Genomic DNA, 12036 nt, shown 5'->3' on the forward strand with positions numbered 1-12036 from the left:
AAGGTACTTGGCTTGATGTTGCTGATGGATTGAAACACAACCAAGTATTCAATAGATATTTAACAAAATCAACAAGCGATTATTTTATTGTCTACAGAACGGAGCGGAGAGAGGATGCCGGAACCGCTGTGTCTGACCAACAGATGAGACCCGCTGTCGCACCCTACCCAGTCGATCGATATTTGGTAGGCATATCATTATACAATCGATTGATATTGATACTTCGATGATATTTTTACAAAAATCAATTTATATCGGTGTTCTTTTCAGGTTGAGAGCAGAAAACAATTTGATATGGTTAACATTATAGACGACGACATTTGGAATCCCGAGCCGGCGCTAAGGCCCGAAGATGAAATACTCTTGAGGAAACTACATGACATGCTGCAAACTACTTCGGAAGACTTGAAGCTGCTCTCCGGAGAACTGTCCAAATATCATGAGCCAGGAGTGCAAGTGAAAACGTTGCCGATGCCTTTGGACGAAGAGTTCAATGAGAAGGTTCATATAGAAGAAGTTGTTAATGCCAAGTTTTGTGGGAACAAAATAGTTGACAGAGCTGTACCACAAAAAGATTCAATTGAAAGCACTTTACGGTCTATAAATGATATGATTAACAAAAAGAATGCAATAGATACAAGTGGCCGAGCAAGTAATTTGTCGAACTCGATACTCAAAAAACAACCAATAAAGAAAAAGTTACAAATGTCACGCACAAACATATTGCAAATAAAAGATAAGTCTTGCGATGAGAAACAGACAGAAAAGCATGCCCAACTAAATATTGTTCAAGAAAGTAAATGTGATGCTAGTCCTGCTGTAGCTTACAATGAGTTTTCTCACAAATACATCCAGCCCGATATTAAGAAAACACCACAAAAATCATTAAACATTCAAGAAATGCCTAGTATTAATATTAGAAGTGAATTGAGATTGCAAAATGTATTGCAGCTAGAAATTTTGCCCGACAGTACAGAAACGCATACACAACAGCCAGTACAACAAAACGCTTTAGTTATTGAAATGCAACATGAACCTCCGTTAAAACGATATGATGCTAAGCCAATAAAATTTGACAATAGTCAGTATATACCAAAAGCTGCAATCAATAGACCTACCACAAGAAAAGTCTCGACTATGACGGCATATGAAAGTAGTGAGTCTAATAATATTAGTTCTGATTCTCAACACAGAGTACAAAGACAGGTACGTAATATTTCTAACACCTTCAAATCAAACACTCAAAAGAATAATACTGTTAGAAAAGTCACAAGTCGTCCTCAAGCTTATCTAGAAGAATGGAAGCGAAAGTTAAACACAGTGTATGGTAGGTCATCTAATTCTAAAACTAGTGATGTAAAGAAAAAGAAAGTCTCTTACAAAAATGCTAGTAACAAATCTGCTGTGACAGCTAAAATGAAAGAAAACGATGAACAAAGAGTTGAAAATCAACCAAAACCTGGCTTAAATAATACAGAATACATACCTTATTCAAAGTTAACATTAGGCGGAGTAAATGTAAGTGACATCGAAAGAGAAATATCAAATATACCAAACAAAAACAACATTGTATTAAGTCCAATCTTGGATAAAATTTTAAGCAGTCGCGAAAATTCTTTTCATAACGACAGTCCAAAGAACAAGTCGCAAAGTAAAAATTCCAAAATTCTAACAACGTCTGATGAGAATTTATTGCAAGAAGTTTTAGATATTGAAATGAAAGTTGCAAAAACATTAAATATCAATAAAAACACGAACAAAACCGCAGAAAAAAATGAAAACAATATAAACGACAGTACAAAGGATGATAGCTATGCTGATGATTTCGAATATGAAAAATCAGATGCATCAGAACATTCGAAACCGAGCAAGTCCGAAACATCTAAATCATCACATAACTTACCTTCAGATAATTCGTGTCAAGAGGAATCTGAGAGGCCTGTCGCTGTGCCTGAGAAGAAAAATAAAATTAATAAAGACAGCAAAAGTGATAGCAATTTGACTTTCACCAAAGTACCAAGTTTATCATTTAAGAACAAAGTGGACGTATTTGAATATCTTCATTCAGTAGACACACAAGAAACAGGTACACAGAGTAATACCTCAAAGAAAATAACTCCCAAAGAGACACAAACAACCCCCAGGGGTGACAAGCCCAATGTACAACCAATCCACAACGACCTTTGGCCGTCGATCGATCCCAGAGGAGAGGTAGAAAAGATGCTTAAACTAGAAAAAGATTTTATTAAGAAGCTAATCATGGATGAGTACGGCGATTTATTGGAGAAGAGTTTAAACAAACCGTCTACATCGGGGACAGCAGAAAATGCTATTAGTGAAAAAAACGTGGCTGCTTCTCAGAAAATCACACAGACTTCACCCGCTCACGTAAAAAGTGTTATGACGTCACCGACCAGAACTAAAACACGAACCACTTCACCTTTCGCCTTATCGGTGACTGTCTGTCAACAAACTAGTCCTGTTGCCCTGGTTTTAAACGAAGATTTGAAAATCGAATTAGAAAATGACGATGATCTTGGAATCTCCGCAAACTTATCGTCACCGCGATTCAGTTTGCGACTTCCGCAAACGTCACGCGAGGTGCTTTCTAAATTGGAGACTAAAGTACAAAACAATAAACAACCTGCGAAATTCGACAACTTACGAAAAAATGTTTTCAGCAGCTCAAGTTCCGTCGACGGCGATTATTCGTCGTCTGATATAAGTAGTTTAGGGGAAATAAATAAGAAATTCAAGAGGCTTAGAAAGAGTAGAATCCCGTCTATTTCCGAAATCAGTTCCTCGTCATCGTTGTCCAAGTGTAGCTCGGATCCTTCAGGTGCTATACTCCCGTTGAGGAGTGAGGGAGAAGCCAGCATGGGACAGATGAATAGGAAAAAGACAAACAAACATAGTAAAAGTGAAGGAGAAGTAAGCTTAGGCCAACTGCGTTAAATGTTTTCATGTTGAATATTTAGTAGTTAATATAACTGTGCAGTGCCCCTAGTACGAGATTTTATAGTTTTCGAAATATAAATCTGTAAATATCCTCAATACATTTTACAGCAAGCTCACAGAACTTGTACTAGGGGCATTGCACTTGCTTTGTGCCTTAAAAGAGCCATTTGCATTGCTACTGTAACAAAGAGGGGCTATGGTAGGTAACTACATAATATATTTTATTACGGTTTTATATCTTCTCTGGCTTCTAACAAGATTGTACACAGAGTTATAGTATGCGACAGGTCGAAATGGCATTCGGGGTATGAGGCGGGGAGACGCCCCGCACACCCGCACCGGGTTAGCGCATACTTGTACACTAAGGCAAAAACCCATTAGTCTTTAGACACGCTATTTTATGACAGTAATGTCTTTGCAAAATTATTATTGTAATCGATTTAACCATTTGGTGTTCTAATAACTTTTCTACTACGCAACATATCCTAAAGCCTAAAGAAAATAAGCTTGAAAAAGTGGCTCCTTAGTACTTCTTCTTTGTTATAATGGTAGCAACGCAAATGTGCTCAGTACCCTCAGTAGGTACATTAGTATAAGTTTGCACATTTTGACAAGGTCGCGTCAATAGATAGTACCTATTGAAACACATTATCGTTGGTACAGAAAAATTGATCTCTTGTTTTATTTTTTAAACTCGTGGGTATATATGCAAATACGGCGGCGGCGGTAATCACTTAACATCAGGTGACCCACGTACTTGTTTGCTCGCCATTTTTATTTTACAAATAATATTCAGTAGGTACTATTAGGGCGCTGTAGATGTATGGATGAACTCGATCCTTGAAACTAGGAAAAGGCCGATTTTATTTTTGTGGCTAATATTGACCATCTTTAAACTAAATTGACAGATCTAGACCTAGTAGTTACCTGTAATAATTTTTTTTGATAGTAAGAATTATGAAAGGGATAGCAATATATTTAGACCTGTCAGTTTAATTTAAGAATTGTGACCATATTCGGTACCCCCTGGCAGAACAGATTGAACATCAAACTTTAGAAAGTGATAACGGTTTCGTAGAGCGTTGTCTTTGTCGTCAAGACCGATAAAACGTCACACAGGTGTAAGTGATAGAGACGACGCTCTACGAAGGCGAAATCTTTTTCTAAAAGTTCGATATGCAATCTTTCTTGCTGGCTACTGTACCTATATCATTGATTGTGACTAACAGAATTAATACTCAAAATCTCTCAACGTTGTCGAGATGTGCAAACCAGAACTAAACCCACAGCTAATGAGTTTAACTTGATAGAAATAGTTTATTTATTGCTAAGCAAATTAAGTGTCGCCAGTCAGTTGTTTATTTTACCTCAAGTACAAATCGATAATCGCAATTTTATTTGTGATAATATATTTTTAACTTAAACTTAAGCATAATTTAGCAAAGTACATAATAAGTAAATAGATAGTTTTATTAGTTAGTGCGCCATTTAATTAATTTTGTTATAAGTAAGGTTTTGCATTATGACTTATAACTGAGTAAATCATATTTTGATTAATTGTTTTTGATGATTTTTTTCTTGAATTTTATTTATTTGCACCTTCTATCTGCTAATTCAGGCCTAAAAAAATACAGCTACCTGTCGCTTTTACAATGTTACCTGTGGGGAAAGGTGGTCATATTTTAGGCCTCTTAATTTAGTTTAGGATTTTTGTACTTAGGTACGTACTACCGATAGGTGTCTACAAAATAAAAGAAAATATTTTTAATTTCCCGAGTTCAATTCCTAACTAATCCCTAGAAACCAGCTAAGACAACTCGAATACACAAAACCTTAGGGTGTACTAGAAAGATACTGTGTCTTAGGACTCCATACTATTTATATTATCTCGACTACTTGACGCTAAATGGGATAATAATTATTATCTAACTTAGCATGAAGTAGAGTAGTGTACCTACAACCCCACTAAATTACATTACCTCTGAAACTATTGATTTATATTGTCGAGTACTTACATCAACTCTGTAAGTCACCATCGTCACTATTAGCAATGCTGCAAGGAAAATAGGACTTAATTCTATAAAAACTTGCAGTTTTAGTACCTACAGCTACAGCTAACATCGTCTTCTCAATAACAAACTTTCAATTCAATATCCCCATTCCCCGCCATTTTAGCCGTCAAAATTAGGTGCAGACTACACTGCTACGGTGGCAATCCGGCTCAGTGCCGTACACAAGCTAACATCCTCTGCATAACGAATACAAGCCCTAAATTTTAATGGGCATCTTACGCTAAATATAGCTTGATTTTAAAAATGAGTGGGGCAATTAAAATTTTAATTGGGTTATTCCCGTTGAGTCACACCCCCGTGTGTAACACTGTGACACAAGGTGCCTAAAATTTCAAAACATTCCCGTTGAGTAACACTGTTACACAACGGGAATTAATTTGAACTTGTTGGCATCTTGTGTCACACCTACATAAATACATATTATTGCGCGTGTATCAAGTACTAACTGATTGTGCACTTTTCCGGGATGTTATTTATTTATAAATACAAGATGGCGGACATGAATTTTTTTTACAAAAAATTGACATGGGTGTCGTTTTTAGGGTTTTCGAGGGTGCTGAATTTGATCATGACATTTATTCTGAAATCCAAGATGGCGGACATGATTTTTTTTACAAAAAATTGACATGGGTGTCGTTTTCAGGGTTTTAGAGGGTGCTGAATTTGATGATGACATTTATACTGAAATCCAAGATGGCGGACATGATTTTTTTTACAAAAATTGACATGGGTGTCGTTTTCAGGGTTTTCGAGGGTGCTGAATTTGATGATGACATTTATTCTGAAATCCAAGATGGCCGACATGGATTTTTTTACAAAAAATAGACATGGGTGTCGTTTTCAGGGTTTTCGAGGGTGCTGAATTGGATGATGACATTTATTTTGAAATCCAAGATGGCCGACATGGATTTTTTACAAAAAATAGACATGGGTGTCGTTTTCAGGGTTTTCGAGGGTGCTGAATTTGATGATGACATTTATTCTAAAATCCAAGATGGCGGACATGATTTTTTTTACAAAAAATTGACATGGGTGTCGTTTTCAGGGTTTTCGAGGGTGCTGAATTTGATGATGACATTTATTCTGAAATCCAAGATGGCCGACATGGATTTTTTTACAAAAAATAGACATGGGTGTCGTTTTCAGGGTTTTCGAGGGTGCTGAATTTGATGATGACATTTATTTTCAAATCCAAGATGGCCGACATGGATTTTTTACAAAAAATAGACATGGGTGTCGTTTTCAGGGTTTTCGAGGGTGCTGAATTTGATGGTGACATTTATTTTGAAATCCAAGATGGCCGACATGGATTTTTTACAAAAAAATTGACATGGGTGTCGTTTTAGGGTTTTTGAGGGTGCTGAATGTGATGATGACATTTATTTTTAAATCCAAGATAGCCGACATGGATTTTTTACAAAAATAGACATGGGTGTCGTTTTCAGGGTTTTCGAGGGTGCTGAATTTGATGATGACATTTATTCTGAAATCTAAGATGCCGACATGGATTTTTTACAAAAAATTGACATGGGTGTCGTTTTCAGAGTTTTCGAGGGTGCTGAATTGGATCATGACATTTATTTTGAAATCCAAGATGGCCGACATGGATTTTTTTACAAAAAATAGACATGGGTGTCGTTTTCAGGGTTTTCGAGGGTGCTGAATTTGATGATGACATTTATTCTGAAATCCAAGATGGCGGACATGATTTTTTTTACAAAAAATAGACATGGGTGTCGTTTTCAGGGTTTTCGAGGGTGCTGAATTTGATGATGACATTTATTTTCAAATCCAAGATGGCCGACATGGATTTTTTACAAAAAATAGACATGGGTGTCGTTTTCAGGGTTTTCGAGGGTGCTGAATTTGATGGTGACATTTATTTTGAAATCCAAGATGGCCGACATGGATTTTTTACAAAAAAATTGACATGGGTGTCGTTTTAGGGTTTTTGAGGGTGCTGAATGTGATGATGACATTTATTTTTAAATCCAAGATAGCCGACATGGATTTTTTACAAAAATAGATATGGGTGTCGTTTTCAGGGTTTTCGAGGGTGCTGAATTTGATGATGACGTTTATTTTGAAATCCAAGATGGCCAACATGGATTTTTTACAAAAAATAGACATGGGTGTCGTTTTTAGGGTTTTCGAGGGTGTTGAATTTGATGGTGACATTTATTTTGAAATCCAAGATGGCCGACATGGATTTTTTTACAAAAAATAGACATGGGTGTCGTTTTCAGGGTTTTCGAGGGTGCTGAATTTGATGATGACATTTATTCTGAAATCCAAGATGGCGGACATGATTTTTTTTACAAAAAATAGACATGGGTGTCGTTTTCAGGGTTTTCGAGGGTGCTGAATTTGATGATGACATTTATTTTCAAATCCAAGATGGCCGACATGGATTTTTTACAAAAAATAGACATGGGTGTCGTTTTCAGGGTTTTCGAGGGTGCTGAATTTGATGGTGACATTTATTTTGAAATCCAAGATGGCCGACATGGATTTTTTACAAAAAAATTGACATGGGTGACGTTTTAGGGTTTTTGAGGGTGCTGAATGTGATGATGACATTTATTTTTAAATCCAAGATAGCCGACATGGATTTTTTACAAAAATAGATATGGGTGTCGTTTTCAGGGTTTTCGAGGGTGCTGAATTTGATGATGACGTTTATTTTGAAATCCAAGATGGCCAACATGGATTTTTTACAAAAAATAGACATGGGTGTCGTTTTTAGGGTTTTTGAGCGTGCTGAATTTGATGAACCATTTATTTTAAATTCCAAGATGGCCACAATGGATTTCTTACAAAAAATAGACATGGGTGTTGTTTTCAGGGTTTTCGAGGGTGTTGAATTTGATGGTGACATTTATTTTGAAATCCAAGATGCCCAACATAGATTTTTTACAAAAAATAGACATGGGTGTCGTTTTCAGGGTTTTCGAGGGTGCTGAATTGGATGATGACATTTATTTTGAAATCCAAGATGGCCGACATGGATTTTTTACAAAAATAGATATGGGTGTCGTTTTCAGGGTTTTCGAGGGTGCTGAATTTGATGGTGACATTTATTTTTAAATCCAAGATAGCCGACATGGATTTTTTACAAAAATAGATATGGGTGTCGTTTTTAGGGTTTTCGAGGGTGTTGAATTTGATGTTGACATTTATTTTGAAATCCAAGATGGCCGACATGGATTTTTTTACAAAAAATAGACATGGGTGTCGTTTTCAGGGTTTTCGAGGGTGCTGAATTTGATGATGACATTTATTCTGAAATCCAAGATGGCGGACATGATTTTTTTTACAAAAAATAGACATGGGTATCGTTTTCAGGGTTTTCGAGGGTGCTGAATTTGATGATGACATTTATTTTCAAATCCAAGATGGCCGACATGGATTTTTTACAAAAAATAGACATGGGTGTCGTTTTCAGGGTTTTCGAGGGTGCTGAATTTGATGGTGACATTTATTTTGAAATCCAAGATGGCCGACATGGATTTTTTACAAAAAAATTGACATGGGTGTCGTTTTAGGGTTTTTGAGGGTGCTGAATGTGATGATGACATTTATTTTTAAATCCAAGATAGCCGACATGGATTTTTTACAAAAATAGATATGGGTGTCGTTTTCAGGGTTTTCGAGGGTGCTGAATTTGATGATGACGTTTATTTTGAAATCCAAGATGGCCAACATGGATTTTTTACAAAAAATAGACATGGGTGTCGTTTTTAGGGTTTTTGAGCGTGCTGAATTTGATGAACCATTTATTTTAAATTCCAAGATGGCCACAATGGATTTCTTACAAAAAATAGACATGGGTGTTGTTTTCAGGGTTTTCGAGGGTGTTGAATTTGATGGTGACATTTATTTTGAAATCCAAGATGCCCAACATAGATTTTTTACAAAAAATAGACATGGGTGTCGTTTTCAGGGTTTTCGAGGGTGCTGAATTGGATGATGACATTTATTTTGAAATCCAAGATGGCCGACATGGATTTTTAAAAAAAAATAGACATGGGTGTCGTTTTCAGGGTTTTCCAGGGTGCTGAGTTTGATGATGACATTTAATTTTAAATCCAAGATGGCCAAAATGGATTTTTTACAAAAATCTCCCATGTCTATTTTTTGTAAAAATCTGTCGGCTATCTTGGATTTCAAAACAAATGTCATCATTAAATTCAGATTGCTCGAAAACCCTGAAAACGACACCCATGTCAATTTTTTGTAAAAAATTCATGTCGGCCATCTTGAATTTAAAAATAAATGTCATCATCAAATTCTGCACCCACGAAAACCCTGTAAACGACACCCATGTCTATTTTTTGTAAAAAAATCCATGTCAGCCATCTTGGATTTCAAAATAAATGTCATCATCAAATTCAGCACCCTCAAAAACCCTAAAACGACCCCCATGTCAATTTTTTTGTAAAAAATCCATGTCGGCCATCTTGGATTTCAAAATAAATGTCACCATCAAATCCAGCACCCTCGAAAACCCTGAAAACGACACCCATGTCTATTTTTTGTAAAAAAAATCATGTCCGCCATCTTGGATTTCAGAATAAATGTCATCATCAAATTCAGCACCCTCGAAAACCCTGAAAACGACACCCATGTCTATTTTTTGTAAAAAAATCCATGTCGGCCATCTTGGATTTCAAAATAAATGTCATGATCCAATTCAGCACCCTCGAAAACTCTGAAAACGACACCCATGTCAATTTTTTGTAAAAAATCCATGTCGGCCATCTTGGATTTCAGAATAAATGTCATCATCAAATTCAGCACCCTCGAAAACCCTGAAAACGACACCCATGTCTATTTTTTGTAAAAAATCCATGTCGGCCATCTTGGATTTCAAAATTAATGTCATCATCCAATTCAGCACCCTCGAAAACCCTGAAAACGACACCCATGTCAATTTTTTGTAAAAAATCCATGTCGGCCATCTTGGATTTCAGAATAAATGTCATCATCAAATTCAGCACCCTCGAAAACCCTGAAAACGACACCCATGTCTATTTTTTGTAAAAAATCCATGTCGGCCATCTTGGATTTCAAAATAAATGTCATCATCCAATTCAGCACCCTCGAAAACCCTGAAAACGACACCCATGTCAATTTTTTGTAAAAAAATCCATGTCGGCCATCTTGGATTTCAGAATAAATGTCAACATCAAATTCAGCACCCTCGAAAACCCTGAAAACGACACCCCTGTCAATTTTTTGTAAAAAATCCATGTCGGCCATCTTGGATTTCAAAATAAATGTCATCATCCAATTCAGCACCCTCGAAAACCCTGAAAACGACACCCATGTAAATTTTTTGTAAAAAGTCCATGTCGGCCATCTTGGATTTTAGAATAAATGTCATCATCAAATTCAGCACCCTCTAAAACCCTGAAAACGACACCCATGACAATTTTTTGTAAAAAAAATCATGTCCGCCATCTTGGATTTCAGAATAAATGTCATCATCAAATTCAGCACCCTCGAAAACCCTAAAAACGACACCCATGTCAATTTTTTGTAAAAAAAATCATGTCCGCCATCTTGTATTTATAAATAAATAACATCCCGGAAAAGTGCACAATCAGTTAGTACTTGATACACGCGCAATAATATGTATTTATGTAGGTGTGACACAAGGTGCCAACAAGTTCAAATTAATTCCCGTTGTGTAACAGTGTTACTCAACGGGAATGTTTTGAAATTTTAGGCACCTTGTGTCACAGTGTTACACACGGGGGTGTGACTCAACGGGAATAACCCTTTTAATTTAAGGCGGTAACCCAATTTTTTACAACATTTTTTTAAGATTTATTAAATGGAGATAGGCTCAATAGGGCAGAATGAAAAACTTTCACTCTGCATCATGAAGAAATAGCGTATTTTTATAAATATAATTACCTACGTGACAAATTATGCGCCCTAAATCGCTATTAAAAAAAAGGATTATTAGAGTGAATTCCTATAGAAACTAGGCTAAAACCAAAATCTTAACTAGAAACACTGGTCATTTGTCAAAATGATTGTAATTGTCGTTGTCAGCTGTTGTCCAGCGGGCCGATTGCGAATCGACTGCATCTATCATTTAATGACAGCATCAATGTCAAAATATGGTTTTCCTATCACGGTTCGGTGAGACAGTCCACAAAGGATAGATGTGGACAAAAAAATGTTTTGACAGTTCATTTACACTATCGATAAAATTTATTGTATGAAAAATGCTATTGCGGACGCGTTTTGAAGTTTGATGTCATATAAGAACCAAGACAAATGTTACGTCAAATGAGGTTTTCATTGAAACAACTCGAGAGGTGTTTTTATCAGTGACATAAGCTATCCGCAAATCGTTTTACTACTCATATTAATTAAAATAAAGTTATGAAAGGGATTAAAAAAGGCTATAGTAATTCTTCTGCTAGATAAGAAATCAATTATTAATTTTAGAAGCTAGTATAATAGTATAAAAGCATTTTTAGATTAATATAAGTCTCATAAGTACTTTTAAAAGAATATGTGATGACTCTTTCATTAGTAGGTTTGATGCACAGAGTACATTAAATATAGAGGTATACTAACACTGAGAAATGAGAATCACAGAGTACTTTTTACACGCACCTATAACTTCTTGGAGAACAGTTATGTGCATTTTAACTAAATAATTAAATATCATTGCTTTAACGGTGATGGAAAACATCGTGTGGAAACCTGCATGCCTGAGAGTTCTCCAAAATGTTATCAAAGGTGTGTGAAGTGAAGTCTACCAATCCGCATTTGGCCAGCATGGTAGACTATGGCCAAAACTCTTCTCACACTCAAGAGAACCGTACTCTATAGTGAGCCAGCGACAAGCTGAACATAATAGTATACCTTTGACTCCTTTGAGAACAATATGGAGAACTCTCAGGCATGCAGATTTCCTCATGATGTTTCCTTCACCGCTAAATCAAGTTAAGTATAATTAATTGTTTAAAACGCACATAACTCT

At 36.1% G+C, this 12036-nt stretch overlaps 1 protein-coding gene across 3 annotated transcripts in view; it reads left to right on the forward strand.

The window, feature by feature from the left end:
- Pits (Protein interacting with Ttk69 and Sin3A) overlaps window positions 1-12036 on the forward strand; it is a 275032-nt gene that overhangs the window by 119218 nt on the left and 143778 nt on the right. For all 3 annotated transcript variants that reach the window (XR_011237683.1, XR_011237684.1, XR_011237685.1), the window contains 2 exons: window positions 98-185; window positions 271-3364. The gene's annotated coding sequence lies outside the window, so the exon portion shown is untranslated. The remainder of the gene's footprint in view (window positions 1-97; window positions 186-270; window positions 3365-12036) is intronic.

The sequence above is a fragment of the Maniola hyperantus genome, chromosome 16 (assembly GCF_902806685.2).
Source record: "Maniola hyperantus chromosome 16, iAphHyp1.2, whole genome shotgun sequence".
Lineage (NCBI taxonomy): Eukaryota > Metazoa > Arthropoda > Insecta > Lepidoptera > Nymphalidae > Maniola > Maniola hyperantus.